Genomic DNA, 17,026 nt, shown 5'->3' with positions numbered 1-17,026 from the left:
GCTCTTCCGATCAAGGCAAGATACCTCGCCATGGCTGACCAGGCCTGCCCTTTCCAATCCCTCCAACCTCACCTGCACCTATCTCCTCTCACTCTCTGTGCTCTGGCCACAATTTCTTCCGGTTCCTCATGGAAGTTATGCTTCTTTGCACCCCTCAACCCCTACCCCACTCAGGCGGCTTTGTAAAAGCTGAGCTCTCAGCCTGAAAAGCTCTTCAACCACATGTCACTTTGCTTAGTAAACATCTGCTTGTTCTTCACAATTTAACTCAAATGTCACTTCTTCAAGGAAGCATTACTTGATACCCTCTTAACCCCAGGACCAAGTCAAAAATTCTCATGGAACCACATTCCTTTCTTTCCACACATTGATTACAATTATAATTTTACATTTACGTGTATGATTATAATTTGATTATGTCTATATTCATCAATACTCTGAGCAGGAACTGTATCTGACTTGGTCACAAGTATATCTCAGGGCTGACCATGGTCTGGAATATAACAGACACTATATGTTTATTGACTGAAAGAAAATTTCAGAGAGAAAGAAAATGAAGGCCTGTACAAATCAAATGGTTCTGCTTAGAGAAGCTGTTCTCCTTTTATGACCTTAAGGCAAATTATTCTTCCCCTTCCCCCTTCCTCTTTCCCAAATTTCTTCCAGAAGTTACTTTCTATGTCCTGCCATTCTCTAGACTGGTGGTAGCCATAGTGATAACCTGGCTTACAGCCAAAAACAGTCTAAATAGATAACACCTTTTCTGAGTGCTCCAAGCTTCCAAAATAAAAGTCCACAGCAAAGTCCCAGTCGTATAGAAACATAAAAACCTTTACCCAGTAAAGAGACTGAACCAAACAACTAGCAGACTCTGCAAGAAACAAGTATTCCTCAGAGCAGTGCCCCCAAGTGACCTACCCAAAGGAAAAATGGGAAAGGAGGAGGGCTGCAGGAGGCTGAGATAGAAGCAGGTACACCATTCCCTGAAGGGATTTTAAACCCCATCTTTTACTCCTTGGATGAAGCAAAGATGTGCACAAACATTAAATATCAAAAATCCCCCCTGATGAGGCAGCTTCGGAAGAGCTCTACAGATTGTAGCTCAGAGAAGCAACACCCACGCCTGAAGAAATTCACACCAAGCTCTAATTGAGACCAAAATTCACTTTACAAGCAGAAGGGTCTGTCTATGCCCTTCTACTCTTTAGGATAGGCAGGTAGGGTAAGGTGGAGGAAGCAGAAGCATTTACTGAGTTCTATTCAATGGCAGGCACAGTGATAGGTAATTCAGACAGGGCTGCTAGGGAGAAACAAATAAGGCACAGATGAGCACACATAAAGACGGGTAGCTGAGGTTCAACAAGGTTTAACAACTTGTCCAACAGCTAGTGAATGACAAGGTCAGGAACAAACCCAGGTCTGCCTGAATCCACACACTTTTTCTCCCACCCCAGGGCTGCCTTTGTGGGTCATCTATGTACCCAGTTCTGCTCCTCACCCCTTCACCACCACCTTCCTAACCAGAGTGAGAATGTAGCTCCATCAAGGAGAGGCTGCCTTATGCGAGCACAGCCCACCACAATTAGTATGTATATAACTGAGGTACAACTCCATATCCTAGGTATGGAGACAGTTCACTATAAGGAGTAGAGTTCATCACCTATAGCTATGAGGATGAGGCTAGATTTTTCTAAAAATCCCAAATGGGCCCATAGGGATGAAGTCTCTGCCTTTCCCAGAAGCCACTGCTGCTGGGTGCTAGGACTGTAATCCTGCAACCCAGAGAACCTTAAATAAAAGGGTGGTGTGTGCTCCATCACACCATAAGGCAGTAACTGCAGGGCAGACAACCCAAGATGAAGTCTCCATAGCTCCTCTACCTATGCAGTGGCGGTAAACTCTATACCTGAATCATCCACATCCACACAGCATCTCTTACAAGGTTAAGCATCCATTCATTGTACTGTAGTTCAAGGTTAACCCTCCCCCTTGCACTCATTTCAGGATCTGCTTCTTATCAAATGCTATGCCAGCTGATTATTATAACTATTATGCCATTATAATAACATTACTGCACTTTTTCCCTGCACTTGACATCTGTTGGCTGATAGGTTTAACTCGTACATAAGCAATAATTACACAGTGCTCTCTCCTTTCCAATGAAGCCTCTAGTGTGACGCTTAAAGCTAAAACCAACTGCAGCAAATGCCCAGCCCCAGCAGCAGTGGGAAACATGGCTTATTTGGGCTCAACCACCATACTTCCAGTGGTCACAGTGACAGAAACAGAAGTTCCACTAGGTCCCTAATTGTTGACACACTCCTCCGTTTCTGGGAAGGTGATGGAATTTGGGGGAAACACCAAGCAGCAAGCAATTTATTGTTGAAAACCCCTACAGGGCCAGAGGAGTCATGTACAGGACTCAGTATTACAGACGTACAAGCAGTGCCAAATCACAATGCTACACACCACCACAAGAGAAAAAGGAGAGGAAAACACACTTCTCTGCTGGAAGTTCTCAAATAAATGGCATCCAGAGAGCCATTCTGCCTGCTTCCCTATACACGCTTCTTGGCAACTGCTGGTAAAATTGGCAACAGGGAGAGGAAAGGGAAGCAGAGGACTATCTTCAGGCCCCTATTTTGAAGCTGAGAAACCCATCAACCTGGCTGCTAGGCCTTCTTTAAGTAGGGTCCCTAGGGGCCAGGATGCAGTCTGGAGTCCAAAGTGAAGAAGCAAGTCCCACTTCTTGTCAGCCAAAGCCCCTAAATCCACCTGTCACACTATTTATGACAAAATCGAGAAAGATGTGAGATTCTGTGACTGCAGAATATCAATATGCCTGAATCACACATTAGCCTTATTAAAGGAAAGGCAACCCATACCAAGGCTGCATAAAAAACACACATGATAAAACAAACCCCACCAGGAGACCAGGGCTGCCCCACTTTGTTCTCCACCCTGTAACACACAGGGCTCTTTTTTTTTTTTTTAAGGCAGAGATGGGGGGGAAGGTTATTTGAATTTAAATTACCAGTGAACACTATAATCTGTGTGCAAGGAGAAAAGGAACATTCAAGAATGCCAAGTGCAGGCCTTTAGGACATGTGTGGCTGAGGCAGTAGTAGACCACAGGGCTTTTTCCTTCAACCTCAGCCCTCTATTCTCACCACTTGGGAACAGGCAAGCCAGCAGGCAAGGCCCAGGCAGCACAAAGGGGCACTGTCTCCTAGGTCTAGAGAGAAGACTGCACTCAGAAGAAAATTAGTATGAAGCAAAAAAGAATGAGTAAGATCATCATCCACAGAAGTAACCCATATGAGGAGGGGGTTTTGAGAGGTGTTTCTGAGGGCAGAGATCATATCTGTCTCACTAAGCACTATATCCCCATGGCCGAGCAGTACCTGACACACAGTGGGTGCTCAGCAAAGAACTGCAGACTGAAGGGTAACCACAAAGATTCCTTAGGTTGGAACAGATTGAAGAGAGCTAGAATCTAGTTGTGCCTACTGTAACCTGTGGTAAACGAAGGCCTACGGTCTGCAAAGGATACATAAAGAGGAACCTAGAGAATAAGAATGAATCACTCTCCAATACATTCCTGGTGGCCTGAGAGACTGACAAGTGTATTTTGGTCAGAATACAGATACAGCCCTAGAAGGACAATGTTGGGAGCAGAGAAGAGAAGATGGAAGGAGAGAGGGGAATAAAAAGGACAAGATATTTACCGAGTGCTTACTATGTACATCTCTGAAAACCCCCGGGGGGGGAGGTTTACAAAAGAAGAAAATAGGAGCAGAGCGGTTAAGTAACTCATCTGAAGTCTCGCAGCTAGTACATGGTTTAAATATGGGTATATCTGACCTACGGCTAAGAGCTTTCCACCATACTTCACTTTGACTTCCTCCAGGGCTGAATTGGCTCCTGGTTCACCTTTCCTATGGTGGAAACAGTGTTCCTACCTGTCCATACAAATAAACTTGGTAGTCATGTTTCTTAGAGTTAATAAATTAAACGGAACAGTGGCTTGATGGTCTCATGAATTTCATATGCTTGAGATAGCCCACTGAAACTTAAACCTGGATGAACTGAGTTTCCAGACCTACAAAGCTGCCAACTAGTGAGGCCCTGACTAAGCCATCCGCTGGTACGTACCTCTAGGACAACTCTTTAGCATAGCAAAGGTTAGGGCTGGGTGAGGAAAAGATAACCTGAACATGATCTCTGCATGTCCCCAACAAGTTCTCTTCACAGACTGCAAAGGAGGTACCAGGAGCCTCTGAGTACTCTGAGTTGTGTCAGTAATGCCCATAATTCTCTTTGAAGGCAACCTAATTCTGATTTAAGTAAGAACAGAAAAGGTAAAAAGTCAAGGATTTCTGCTTGGTTCTTAGAAGCAATTGAGCCTTCCCTCCATAGTGCTCATTGCCTTTCTGACGCTTCCAGAGACATTCCACATCCGTGACACCAGGGGCAGTAAAGCAGAAAGGGCAAGACAATTTTCAACATTATATTCTGAAGAGACCAGCCAGTGTTTCTAATGGATGTCAATACCCTGAACAAACCCAGGGGAAGCTAAGAAGTACTAAAATACACGGTCTTTCAGGGTTGTCTGTTTATTTTGCCTCCCATATGAGGGCTTTCATTAGTTAAAATTGTCTTTTTCAACACTTAAGGAAGCTGATGATTCACCCAGGTGCACAACAGCTGCTGGGAAGACCTGTGGGAAGAGGCCACTCGGCAAAGGTGGGCTGTGTATGGTGAGGAGGGTCTCCCAGGAGTGCCCTACATGCCAAGCCATATGCTGTCAGGATATTAATCCAAATCCATCTTGTGCACTTTACTCTCTCTGCGATGTGGAACATTAAATTATATCCAAGGACTATACGAGTCCTTCCAATTCTATTCCACGCTTACCTCTTTGCTAAAAAGATTTGTAACCTGGAAACAAAGCCCTCTGACTAATAGCAGCATGAATACTCAGCAAAGAAAAGGAAATCAGACTGTCAATTTAGGCTTCCCTAAAAGGTATCACCCCCACTGGAGCCTTAATTTACCTTATCTAGAAAATGGAGAAACCTACTACTCACCCTTTTTCCCCCAAAGATGACAGATTTAGGTAATTGAGAGTCCTAAAGAGGAAAAGGCTAGCGCTAAGAGGAAACACCAAAGCTCCACTACTGCCCCAATTGAATAGCTCTGGAAACCTATAAGAGAGTTCCAAAAAGAGAAGACTACCTCACTGCCATAAGAACTTACAGCAAAAGCATGAATACAAAGTAAGGCAAGCTGGATTAGTCATGGCTCTACCCTGACTAGCAGTATGACCTCAAGTAAGTCATTTAGACTCTCCAAACCTCAATGTTCCACCTCTATAAAATGGGGATGTTGTAAGGATCAAATAAAATAATGTATCTGAAAGCCATTTAAAAACAGTAAAATGTTGAACATACTTTAAGCCTATTTATCATTCCAAAGATCTCTAGGTGAGAAACCCTGAAACACTTCTGGGGGCAAAGAGGCAAGGCTGTCACCTTTAAAAGGCAGTCTACAGTGACTGGGTCCAGGTGTTTGCAGAGAAACCCATGCTTTAGGAATAAAGTAAGAACAGAGCAGAATTTGAAGAGATGATCACACTTGGGTCTGCTTAGGTACTTTAAAAAAAAATGTAACAATATATGTACATAGGTCAAATTAGAAAAAGCACACAAGATATATAGTGAAAATTAAGTCTCCCTCCTTTCCCATTCTCCAGCCACCCAGGAGCCCTCATCAAAGACACTCTTTTCAGTTTCTCACGTATTCTTCTAGATATTTCAATCAGCTAGTTTCTACCTCAGATGCGGATACCATTAGTGGTGACACTTTCAGAACCAGAAAGTAATGCCAAGCAGTAAGCACTGTCAGGGGCCCTTAGAGACTACAAAAAGAACAGGACAGCCAGAGGATGAGATACTGTCCTGCAGGAGGTTCCACAGAGGTGCAGATTCCATTCTGACTATTATACTGCATTGCCCCTTGGCCGACCACACTTAGGCAATGATTTTGTACAATCTATTTTCCTTTCTGTTGTGCTTATTCATCCAGAAATCCTTCTCAGAGAAGCCATTAACAGGAACAGTCTCTGGGACTTTGTGCTGGACCAGCCTGACCACCAGGCCCTTAGAAGTTGACAGAAGCAAGAACAACCGTCAAACCTGCCTCAGCAGAGGCTGGGCAAAAAGGGCAAAAATTACTTAAGTCCCTAGGTCACCATCTTTCTGGGAATTGAAAACAAGATGAAACCCAGTCCATACATGGTCTCTGTAGGACTCAGCCCAAGAGACTAAGTCACTACCCATAGAAAATTACAGGATACTCTTAACCAAAGCTAGGCCTTCACAAAAACTTTCTAAAATACTTTCAGGTTATACCTTCCCTTCCCTTTCTTCTTCCACAAGGAACTTAAATGTATGAAATTCCAGCCTCTACCCAAAGGTCACAAATGGATACCTACAGGTCAAATCTAGTCCACAGATGTGCTTTGGTAGTTCCTGGAGATTTCACAGTAAAATCTGGATTTCTGGCTTCTCTTGCAGTATGAGATGCAAAGACCACTAGAGCCGCACTCACCCATGGCAATAATAGGCTGAGCAGCAGATGTCCCCCATGAAGCACATAAGCACTCCAGTTTGGCACAGTCTAATGTTCCCTGCTGTCTCACACTGTTTCCTATCTGAAAACATCTTTGAGTTGGAGACCCCTAGCCAGTGAGTGACAGAGAAGGCTGATCAACTGGTAGGCACAGCAGGTGACCAAATAGTTGGACTCCTGGATTCAAAAGCATTTATTAAACACACTCTGTGTGCCAGGAATTGCGCTGGGGGCTGGGTACACAAAGAAAAATAAAGGATGCGTTTTTGCCCTCCTGGAATTTCTAATTAAGTTGGAAAGGTAAGACTTACTTTAAAGAATCAGACTGTTTCAGACACAAAGGGCTCTGAGAGTTGAACATGCCAAACTCACTGTGATTAGGGATCAAGGAATATCTCAGGAAAGAACTGGGATTATACAGGACTACTACCATTTCTCAGGCATTCACATATTCATCCATTCAACAAGCACTTATGGTATCCATGTTATACTCAGCATTATGCTAGAAACACAAAATAAAGCACGTCTATGTCCCTGAGAAGGTCATATAATAAGAAACACAAACACTAACCAGGATAAAGTATGCTGAATTCTGTAATCATAGTGTTGCTATGGGGATACAGATGCGGAGGTATCAGGCAAGGCTCACTGAAGAAGGCAGATCTGCAGCATAAAGTAGAAGACTAAGGAGAGAGTACTCCGGACAAAAGAAATGGCAAATCTGCAAACATGAGGCATGCTTAGAGGAGCACCTGGATCAGTTTATCAGGAGCAAAGGGTACCCGTGAGTAATGGGAGATGATATAATTAAAGTGGACAGGGATACGCAGCGATAGGCATGGAACACGAGAACAACTGACACATTTGGAATTTATTCAGCAGCCAGTGGGTGCCACTGAAAGCTTCTAAACATGAGTGTTCTCCAATCAGCACTGTATTTTGGAAGACCCTAAGGGGCAGAAATACACAGTGTCCTGGAGGAAGCCAAAGGAGGAAATAGGACGAAGCTCCTATAATAACTCAGGTGCAGTTCCAGGAAACAGAGGAAGCACTAAGACTAGAAGACAAAGATAATGCAGAGGCTTGCCCCAAAATCTAAGACAATGGCATTTCCTTGAAAACACTCTTAAATTTCTTTTTTTTTTTTTTTACCTATTCCGACTGGTCTTTCCCCCAAATAATGAAATAATGAGGTTTTACCCTATTTGTTTCATTCAAAGAAGTAAGGCACAGGCTATAGTTATGATGCTCAGGATTTTTAAAAACTCAGCTTGAGATCAGAACAATGGGGGGTTGTAGCTTCAGGGGCTTTTCCCCTACTTCCACCTCCATTGCTACATTGAATGAGCTGCAAATCTCAAAAGCAGAGAGCCAAGTTGAGCACAAAATCTGGATCACATAATTGACTGTGGCTCCCTGACCTTGCACAAGGCCAGAAATGGGCATATAAATCAGAAGAAAGCCATGACAAAGAAGTCAGAGTTCCCTTAATGAGCTAATTGCTTCATGTCTGGCTGAAGAGCAGAAGGCAAGAGACAAGGAGAGGGCCCAGGAAGGCTCAGGACCAACCAGACCTGCTCCATTGAAATCCCTGTGTCAGACACTAAACAAGAAACAGAAGCCCCTGGCTAGGACAGCCAGTTAGAGCCTCAGAAAGGTGAGAACTAAGTTAAGTAAGGAAGGAAATGGCAGATAGGTTGTGAAATTCCTTGCTGTTGCCAACTTTTACTTATTCAGCATGAGCTACCTGTGATCACTGTAACTGATAAGAATAATAAGCCAACCAACGAAGAAGTCAGACAATGATGCGTCTATTAAGGTATACTTACACAGTCTGCATAACTTACCCTCTAACCAAGTCTCGGGTCAGGAATTGGAAACTGCGGCTGTTGTCATTATTCATAGTATACAGAGCACTTACACTGTACCAGAAGCAGCACTTTCCTGTATATATTCTGTCAGTTTAAGACAGCTACTAAAGTAGCTATTACTATTCCCATTTTACAGGTCATGAAATCAAGACTTACAGAAAATAAGTAACCTGTTAACGATCTGATAATTAGTAAGTAAATAGCAAAATATAAAACCAAGTGACCTGACCCCTAAGTAGTTTTAAACCACTCTGGCATACCATTCATTCGTTTACTCTCTTCTTTCAGAAATGTATTAAAGGTTTGCTTGGGTCATGAGGTAACGTCCAGTGGTTCACTGACTCCATTCTTCACACTCACAGCAGTCTGGCCTGGGCACTATTTTCATTGTTTCTAAAACAGGTGGAAACTTCAAATCTATTTCCTTTGGGGTAAGAGCAAAAGGAAACACACTTCAATATGAACATGAGAAAAATCAGCATGACAGCCAAAAACTTCACCAGTGAGAATTTTAAGTTAATAAACAAGTCAGTCAGTGGAGGCGGGACCTTCTTCCTCCCTAGAGACTTTTAACTGCAACAGCATCTTGCATCTTTACATGGCTCTAATTCTAACAACTTCTAAGGCCACCATCTGCAGGCCCTCTGGCTTGAGTTTCAGCTCTACCACTAACACACTGGTGGCCCTAAAAAAGATATATGGCCTATTTCACTTCTCTGGGGCTCAGTTTTATAGTCAGTAAAATAGGAACCCATTGAAAGCAAAACTGAAGCACTGCGTGATGACAGAACTAGAAGGGTATCTCCCAACTCTTCACTCACCAAGGTACTACAAACAGCAGTCCCTTGGATATGAAGCTGACTCGGTATTGATGTTTGCAATGAAATTAAGACTTCCTGGAGGGGACAGTACAGTTCAGTGGTAGAGTGCGTGCTTAGCATGCATGAGGTCCTTGGTTCAATCCCCAGTACCTCCATTAAAATGAATAAATAAATAAACCTAATAACCTCCCTGCCTCAAAAAATTGAAAGAAAAAAAAAAGACCCCCTTGGATGATCTCTTCCAGCACAGAAACACCATAATCTCAGACTTTAGCAGCTGGGCTCAAGGATGGAGACTTTGCTTCAAGAATATAATCAAACCCAATCCTCATGAGTATGAGATGGGGAAGGTCATAAAATCAACCTTAAAACCTTGCATAGGAGCTGGCCTCTTATGACTCCAATGTCTACTACTCTCTGGATTCAAAGCATGACCGATCAATGTTGTCTGTATTGATTGTCCTACTTTATATTACTGCCACTGAACTGAAGCCTGATAGTTTTCTAGAGTTTGGTCAGAAAGATGCTACCTCCTTGGGAGCCTCACAGAAATGAGAAGCATAAGCATGAAACTATTCCAAAATGCAAAGAAATGTCCGTTTAAAAGTCCACTGGCATTAAGCCTTCCTCACCAGAACTTTGGGATGCATCTCTCATTCTACTTCCATCTTCTAGAACCCCTCCTTCTCACAAGACAGAAGGGGCAGGTGACTTGCAGAAAGGAAAGTGGCTAGACATGGATCAGTTCATTTGACTGCTGTGTTCCTCTGTCTGTGATACTAATAAATGGTAATTAAAAGGCAGGATCAAGAATGTCTTTAGTCAAGATATAGCCAACAAGCAGACCTCAGAAACATACTCCTTTCCATTTCTCTGTGGATGTGACATGTTACACAGGTTAAACATGAAACACTACGCTAAGACTCCAACTTCCAGTCCAGAACACCTGAGCTCAGCTGTGAGAAAGAAAGACCAAAGAAACACCAGAGCAGCGGATGGTAAATGCAACACCTCAAAAATCCAAGATTTGGAAGAAAATAAAAACAATAAAAAATAAATTCACAGAATGGCCATCATTAAAAAGTCCAAAATAATAAATGCTGGAGAAGGTGTGGAGAAAAGGGGATCCTGCTATACTGTTGATGGGAATAGTTTGGTGCAGCCATTATGGAGAACAGTGTGGAGACTCCTCAAAAAACTAAAAACAGTCCTACCATATGATCCAGCAATCCCACTCCTGGGCATTTATCTGGAGGAAACTCTAATTCAAAAAGACACATGAACCCCAGTGTTCACAGCAGTACTATTTACAACAGCCAAGACATAGAAACAACCTAAATGTCCATCACCAGATGAATGGATAAAGAAGTTGTGGTGTATTTATACAATGGAACACTATTCAGCCACAAAAAGAATAAAATAATGCCATCTGCAGCAACATGGATGGACCTGGAGATTGTCATACTAATCGAAGACAGAAAGAGAAAGAAAAACACCATCTGGTATCACTTATATGTGGAATCTAAAAAAAATGACACCAATGAACTTATTTACAAAACAGAAACAGACTCACAGACATAGAAAACAAACATGGTTACCAGTGGAGGAGGTGTAAATTGTGAGTTTGGGATTTGCAGATACTACTATACATAAAATAGATAAACAAGGTTCCACTGTACAGTATAGGGAACTTTATTCAATATCTTGTAATAACCTATAATAAAAAAGAATATGAAAAGCAATATATGTATATAAATGAAACACTATGCTCAACACTAGAAATTAACATGACATTGTAAACCAACCATATGTCAATTAAATATATATATATACACACACACACAAAATTTTTAAAAAAGAAGAAAAAACTCAATTCCAGCCTCTTTGGAGAAATCCAGGTAAAAAATATCCCTCCCACCACCTCTGCCCACATTCCATTTCTTCTCCAACTCTCTTAACATTACTAAGCTTTGAGGCAGGCAAAATGGAATAACTTCAGAAAGGGACAAATAACTTCTGTTCTGAATTACTAGGACTATCAATAAGCAAAGCAGATGTCATTCTTACAAATCATCATGCTCACAAACATCTAATGGTCAAATAGTTTACTAGACCTGTTGCATCCTTTTGGTTATACTCTGTACACGACATGCTCAGTGATTACGAACAGCTCTGCTGATTGGAAAATGGAAGTAGTAAGGACAAATCCAGAGCTTTCACCTTCCTTAAGGCCAACTAGCTCAAATCCTTCCATGACAGCCATTAGCTAAGGCCAGCCATCTAGTAAGAGGTCCAAACAGGAGAGGGTAACAAAGGCACTATCTCTAAGGTATCTTCAACCTGGAAAAATTTAGTTATCCCTTTAACAGCAGGAACTCTCACTTCAGTGTCCCCAACATCTTCAATTGGGCATGGCACCTAGTAGGGCTTTGAGAAAATAAGCTGAATGACCAAATAACCTGTTGATGACTACAGACTCTTGAGGGGTGGGAGTGGGCAGCACAGTGCAACAGAAATACCTTTGGAGTCAGAACTGGATTTAAAGACTGGCTATATCAGACTTTTTTATCTTAATCAGATCACAGCCTCAGTTACCTCATCTGTAAAATACCAACCACCTTACAAGGTTGATGCGAGGACTGGATGAGATAATGTTCTCCTGATTTACCAGTTTGGTACTGGAGGCATTGAAAAAGCTTATGGTGATAGTGGGAACTTCTAGATAGGAAACAAGCCTTGATGACTATATATCAGTGAGAGAATACAGGGTAACACCATGCATTCTCAATGAAGGCAAAGTCTCCCCCAAAGGGGTGAAAAATTATTCCTGAGGAAGAAAAATCTTAGATATTATAGCAGTCTGTGACCCTCCAAAGGGCCACAGTACATAAACGGACACAGTCAATCTGTGGTATTAAAATTCCATGGTGCGGTAGGGTGGGGGAGGGAGGCAATTGGGGGGAAAAGTCTCAAAAGGTAATAATGAACAAAAGGATGAGAAACACTCGATTAGAAGTCCAAAGGGCCGATCCACTTTCCACAAGAATCTAATCATACTAGCACCCTGATCTTGCACTTCTACCCCCTAGGACTGTGGGAAATAAGTGTAATTTAAACCAGCCAGTCTGTAGTATTTTGTTATAGCAGCCCATAACTGAACTAAGACAATCCTCCATCCCTCAGATAGTGACTAGGGTACTATTACGAGAATGAGGGCAGACAGAGTCAGCCAACACAACCACACCTTTGTCTATGAGCTGCCTGGTGGAAACTGAAAGAACTACAAGTCAATGCTAAACATAGTCAGTTGCTCCTGGATTCTGTCTCCTAGGTAGAAAATTGCATCAGTGAGGATGCCAGGTGTAAACCCTCCACAAATTAAGAAAATTCTGGCAGGTTCTTCACATGTGTTCTGAGTAGCCTGAATCTTTTACGAGGTTGTTATCCCAAAGACAAACTCAATTACTGAAGCTAGGAATCAGGAGTTACCCAAAGCCCCACCTGAATGACAACAGGCTATTCTCCTCCCCCACACTTAGCAGTAAAACCCTTGGTGAAAGTAAATGAAGCAAAGAAAAAGGCAGGATATTCCTTCTTTAGACCACATATAATTAAAGTAAGAAGCTCTATGCTGCAGACGACTAAGGCTCACAGCTTAAGGCCGACTCAGATAAGAATGAAGTATTCATTCTTGCTCAGAAAGAGAAAAGATTAGCTCCATAAGGACAGGTCTCCAAATTGACACCAAATCCAGGAGTTAGAGATGCCTGCACTACAGAGCATGATCTAAGCACCAGCTGCAGCCCCAGAGAAAAATCCCCAGGAATCCATGACCAAGGGGTTGGCATTGTAAGTATGTTCAGATTAGCTCTCCTGAAAAGAGGCTTACTCCAAGAGACTGGCAGACAGCCTCTGCAGCACAGCTTCACTTAAGAAAGGACAGATAATGAAGAAAAAGATAGAAGGCAGGATGAGAAGGTCAGCATGAGGCCACAAACATAATGAAATGACAATTAGAAGTCATCCATCCTTGCCTTTAGAGACTATCATGTCTTTCTGAATATTCTCATTAATAGCAAATCTTCATCCTTTGAGGGTGAAAACAGTTACTGCATTCCCACGTCCCAAGGACTTTCATATGTATTACTACATTTAACTACTCTTCAAGGTATTATTCCCATTTTTATGCAGTAAAAACCAAGCCCAAGAGGTGAAATAACTTGTCCAAGGTCATATGGCTAATAAGTGATAGAATCAAAACTCATACTCAACACACACCAAAAACCAACTACGCCCACTTAAAACGAACTGTTAATTCATCTGAAGACAAGTCAGCTGACAAGGTTGCTTAACTATGCCATTTAGGGTTAAAAAAAACCAGTATGGTATCATGTATTAATGAAACTGATCTCTCAAATGGTTCAAAATGTTTCTGAAGACAACTTCAGAGGTGGATTTTCAAAACTGCTTTGGACACAAGAGGCCCTGGGTTCAATCCCCAGTACCTCCTCTAAAAATAAACAAATCTAATTATCTCCTCCCCAAAAAAAATAAAATTTTTAAAAAAAAACTGCTTTGGACAAAGTCCGTATCTCTTAAGTGATGCTACCCTTAACCCCCACCACTTACACCTACACATACCATTCTAAAGGAGAACAACATTCATTGAGAATTAAGTTCTGGAATGTCTATTTGAAACCTATTTTGTTATTTTTCAGTTTCACTTAGTCTTTTTTTTTTTTAAGGGAGGACCATTTGAAAGGGGAAGAAAATGGTGTGTTACATGCCTTTCCACTCTGCATCTACAATCTATAAATTCTAAAAGTGATATAATGATAATAGTGCTTAATGCACATCAGGTAATGAGCTACATGGTTTTCAATTTATCTCATTTAATCTTCACAATAACCCTACCAAGTGGCCACTGTTACTTACTACTATTTCGCAGACAAGGAAACGGAGGCACCTGGAAGGGATGCCCCTTGACCTGAAACCAAAAGCTAGCAGAGCCAAAACTTGAACAAGCAGCCAGCTCCAGGAGCCTCTGTTATGCAGACACCAGAAGCTTCTTCAGCTCTCCCCTGCCAAGTTCTATCACACTCTCAGAGGCTTTTCCCTCAATCCATTTAACAACTTACCCGTAAACACTGAACTATCACTGATGGCTTCCAACTTCTGGCGCTACTTGCCAGCTTCTGCTGCCATGCTCCACCCCTAAGATTTAGAAAGGCAAAGAGAATAGAGGATAAAAGTTGCTAAGGGAGAAGAAGGAAATTACCTCATGCCAGCAGAACACACAGGAATGCAAGTCAGCCTCACCTCCAACCCGAGACTGAAATGTAAGTGGGCGCACAAACGTTCCCATGGCTGGTAAATTTGGACTATGCCTCCTCTGGCTACAAGGCAGAAAAGAACAGAAGAGGTACTAACATTTACTGAGTGCCAGCCACATGGGCCCTAGAAGACAGAACCAGGCCAATGGAGATCAGGTTGGGGGAGGCAAGGCCACTCAAGAGTTCTGGGAAAAGGAGAAATCAAAATAATGGGGTTCACACGATTAAAGGGGTGAAATGAAGGAGGTGGAGGCCTCTCCCCAGCAGCTTGAAAGAAGAAAGAAGGGTAGGAGCCACTCAAGAGAAAAGGCAGCCCTCAGCGTCAGGAGCTAGGCCAGAGTGAGGAGCAATTAGTCTTTTCTCCTGCCAATGAAACACACCTGGCCTCTGCAGAGAAGTAAGTAATAGGAGGCATTCAAAGACACTAGGGAAGGAGAAGAAAGCAAGAATCAGAAGACAAGGCAACTTCTCATTCCTGGGCTACCACATCCCTACTAACATATTCCCCATTCCCACCATCTGTATAATGGGGCAATAAGTCTTTCCTGTTGCCGATTTCATCAGAACAGCACATGCATTAACCAGCAGATTAAATTCACTACACATCCAAAAGAAAGGTTAAAACAAATCTGGTGTAGCAAGATCTTAAAAACCTAAAGGCCATGCTCTCAAGTGAAGCTCCAAACCAAGTCCTGATCCATGTTATACAGATATCAATCCTGATATCCTCATGCCCTGGTTCCCATCAAAATCCTATCCAATCTCCAAATCTGGCTATTACCAGAAAAGAAAACAGCTTAATTGGGTTGAGAGCTAAACAGACACACAGATACAAAACAACGCATTTTTCACACTGTCAAAACAAGTGTTTATAAATATCAGTTTCTTCTCTTAGCCAACATGTAAGATTCATTCTTTTCCTGCCTACCTAGACTCGGTTTAATCTAACTTCCTCAAGCCCCCAAAGTAGTTTGTCAATTTTGTTTTATTTACGTCAGAAAGCCAGTTGGACTTGAATGGAGGTCAAGCATTTTTAAATAGCTATTAAAAAACTAATCTTACATATAAGTCATATTTTTTAAATTATTATTAACTTTTTTAAGCCCTCTGGCTGCTACAGTGCAAAGAAAGCCCCCACTGGCCTCTTAGATATTGAGCATTTACTGACTCCTTGTCTTTCCCATCTGGAGCCCCTGAAATAGGGTTCCAATTTCAATTCATTTTCTCCTGCCTTCTGAAGCAGAGAATTTCAGAGGGAGGATTTCAGGACCACCTGAATCTGAACCACCTGAGGAGGACGCCAGGTGCCCATGCCCCCGTTTATCCAAAATTCCTGTGAATAGAACCCAGAGCTATGCAAAACCTCCTGGGTGATTTCAAACACACCAAAGTCTGTAACCCTACTTTAAAGTCAAGTATTTCATCTCCTAACGCAAAGGAAAACACACAATAGGAATGGAAATACGACGCGGGTAGGGTGCAATTCCCTATAGTGAAGAGTCGCCAGCAAGGTTCTGGAGCGGTTACACAAACGCAGAAACTGTGGCCGGGAAAAGGGAACAGGGAAGAAAACTAAAACAGTTGCGGAGCCGAAGCCAGTCTCGGAAACCCACTGCCTCATCTCCTGGCACTAACAGGGTTACTGGAGACGTTTACAGCGGGAAAGGTAGGGAAGGCGACCCCTGGGCTGAGAGGCCAGGTCTGCAGACAACACTGAGGGCCTAGTTGTACGGCCCACTTCGGAGACACTAGGGGGGGTGCGTGGGGACCTAGGAATAGCGCTGGGAAGGGCCCGGGGACGCTGGCAGGAGGAGGCCTGGGCAGCGCCCTGAGCCCCCCGCCCAGGCCCAGGGCCGACCGGCCCACACTGGCCCCTACCTTCGGCTTCCCGCCTGGCAGCCGAGGGGCAGACACAACCCCCACAATTCCAGGCGGCCGCAGCAACAACCAGCTCCCGATACGCAGACAAGGCGGCCTCCGTCACTCGCCTTGAGCGCGTAGCTATTACGACACTCGCCTCGTCGCCCAATTGCCGTCTTCTAGAACAGCCGGCAGCCGCCTCACTCCCTTTCTCGCGCTCAGAGTTACCAGCCCCGCCCCTCTCCGGCTTCCGTTAAGCCCCGCCTCTCAGCGTCCACCAGTTCAAACCTGCTTCGCTCCGGTATCCTTCCGCCGGCGTGAGAGACGCCCGGAACAGATGGCTGTAGGCCTGGTTTTGCGTCTAAACTAGAGGAAAATAGAACTTTGAAATTTGTCTTTGATTTCCCAATAGCTTAATTTCTTTGTAGGGGAAGGATCATCAGAAAGAAATTAGAGGTGGTAGGGCGTAAAAATAAATCAAACTGGTGTGACTGAGTACAAAGCCTAG

General features: G+C 43.1%; 1 protein-coding gene across 2 annotated transcripts in view; it reads right to left on the bottom strand.

Annotated features, from left to right (window-relative positions):
* The window catches only part of SIL1 (SIL1 nucleotide exchange factor), a 206,050-nt gene extending 189,325 nt beyond the window's left edge, over window positions 1-16,725 (bottom strand). The window contains exons 1-2 of one of the 2 annotated variants that reach the window (XM_072956839.1): window positions 16,537-16,725; window positions 14,464-14,539 (exon numbers count right to left, since the gene is read on the bottom strand). The gene's annotated coding sequence lies outside the window, so the exon portion shown is untranslated. The remainder of the gene's footprint in view (window positions 1-14,463; window positions 14,540-16,536) is intronic. The other variant, XM_072956834.1, reaches the window with a different exon arrangement.
* Window positions 16,726-17,026: the final 301 nt, after the last annotated feature.

The sequence above is a fragment of the Vicugna pacos genome, chromosome 3 (assembly GCF_048564905.1).
Source record: "Vicugna pacos chromosome 3, VicPac4, whole genome shotgun sequence".
Taxonomy (NCBI): domain Eukaryota; kingdom Metazoa; phylum Chordata; class Mammalia; order Artiodactyla; family Camelidae; genus Vicugna; species Vicugna pacos.
Note: the sequence above shows the minus strand (reverse complement) of the source record. Positions and strands in the feature narration are given on the sequence as shown.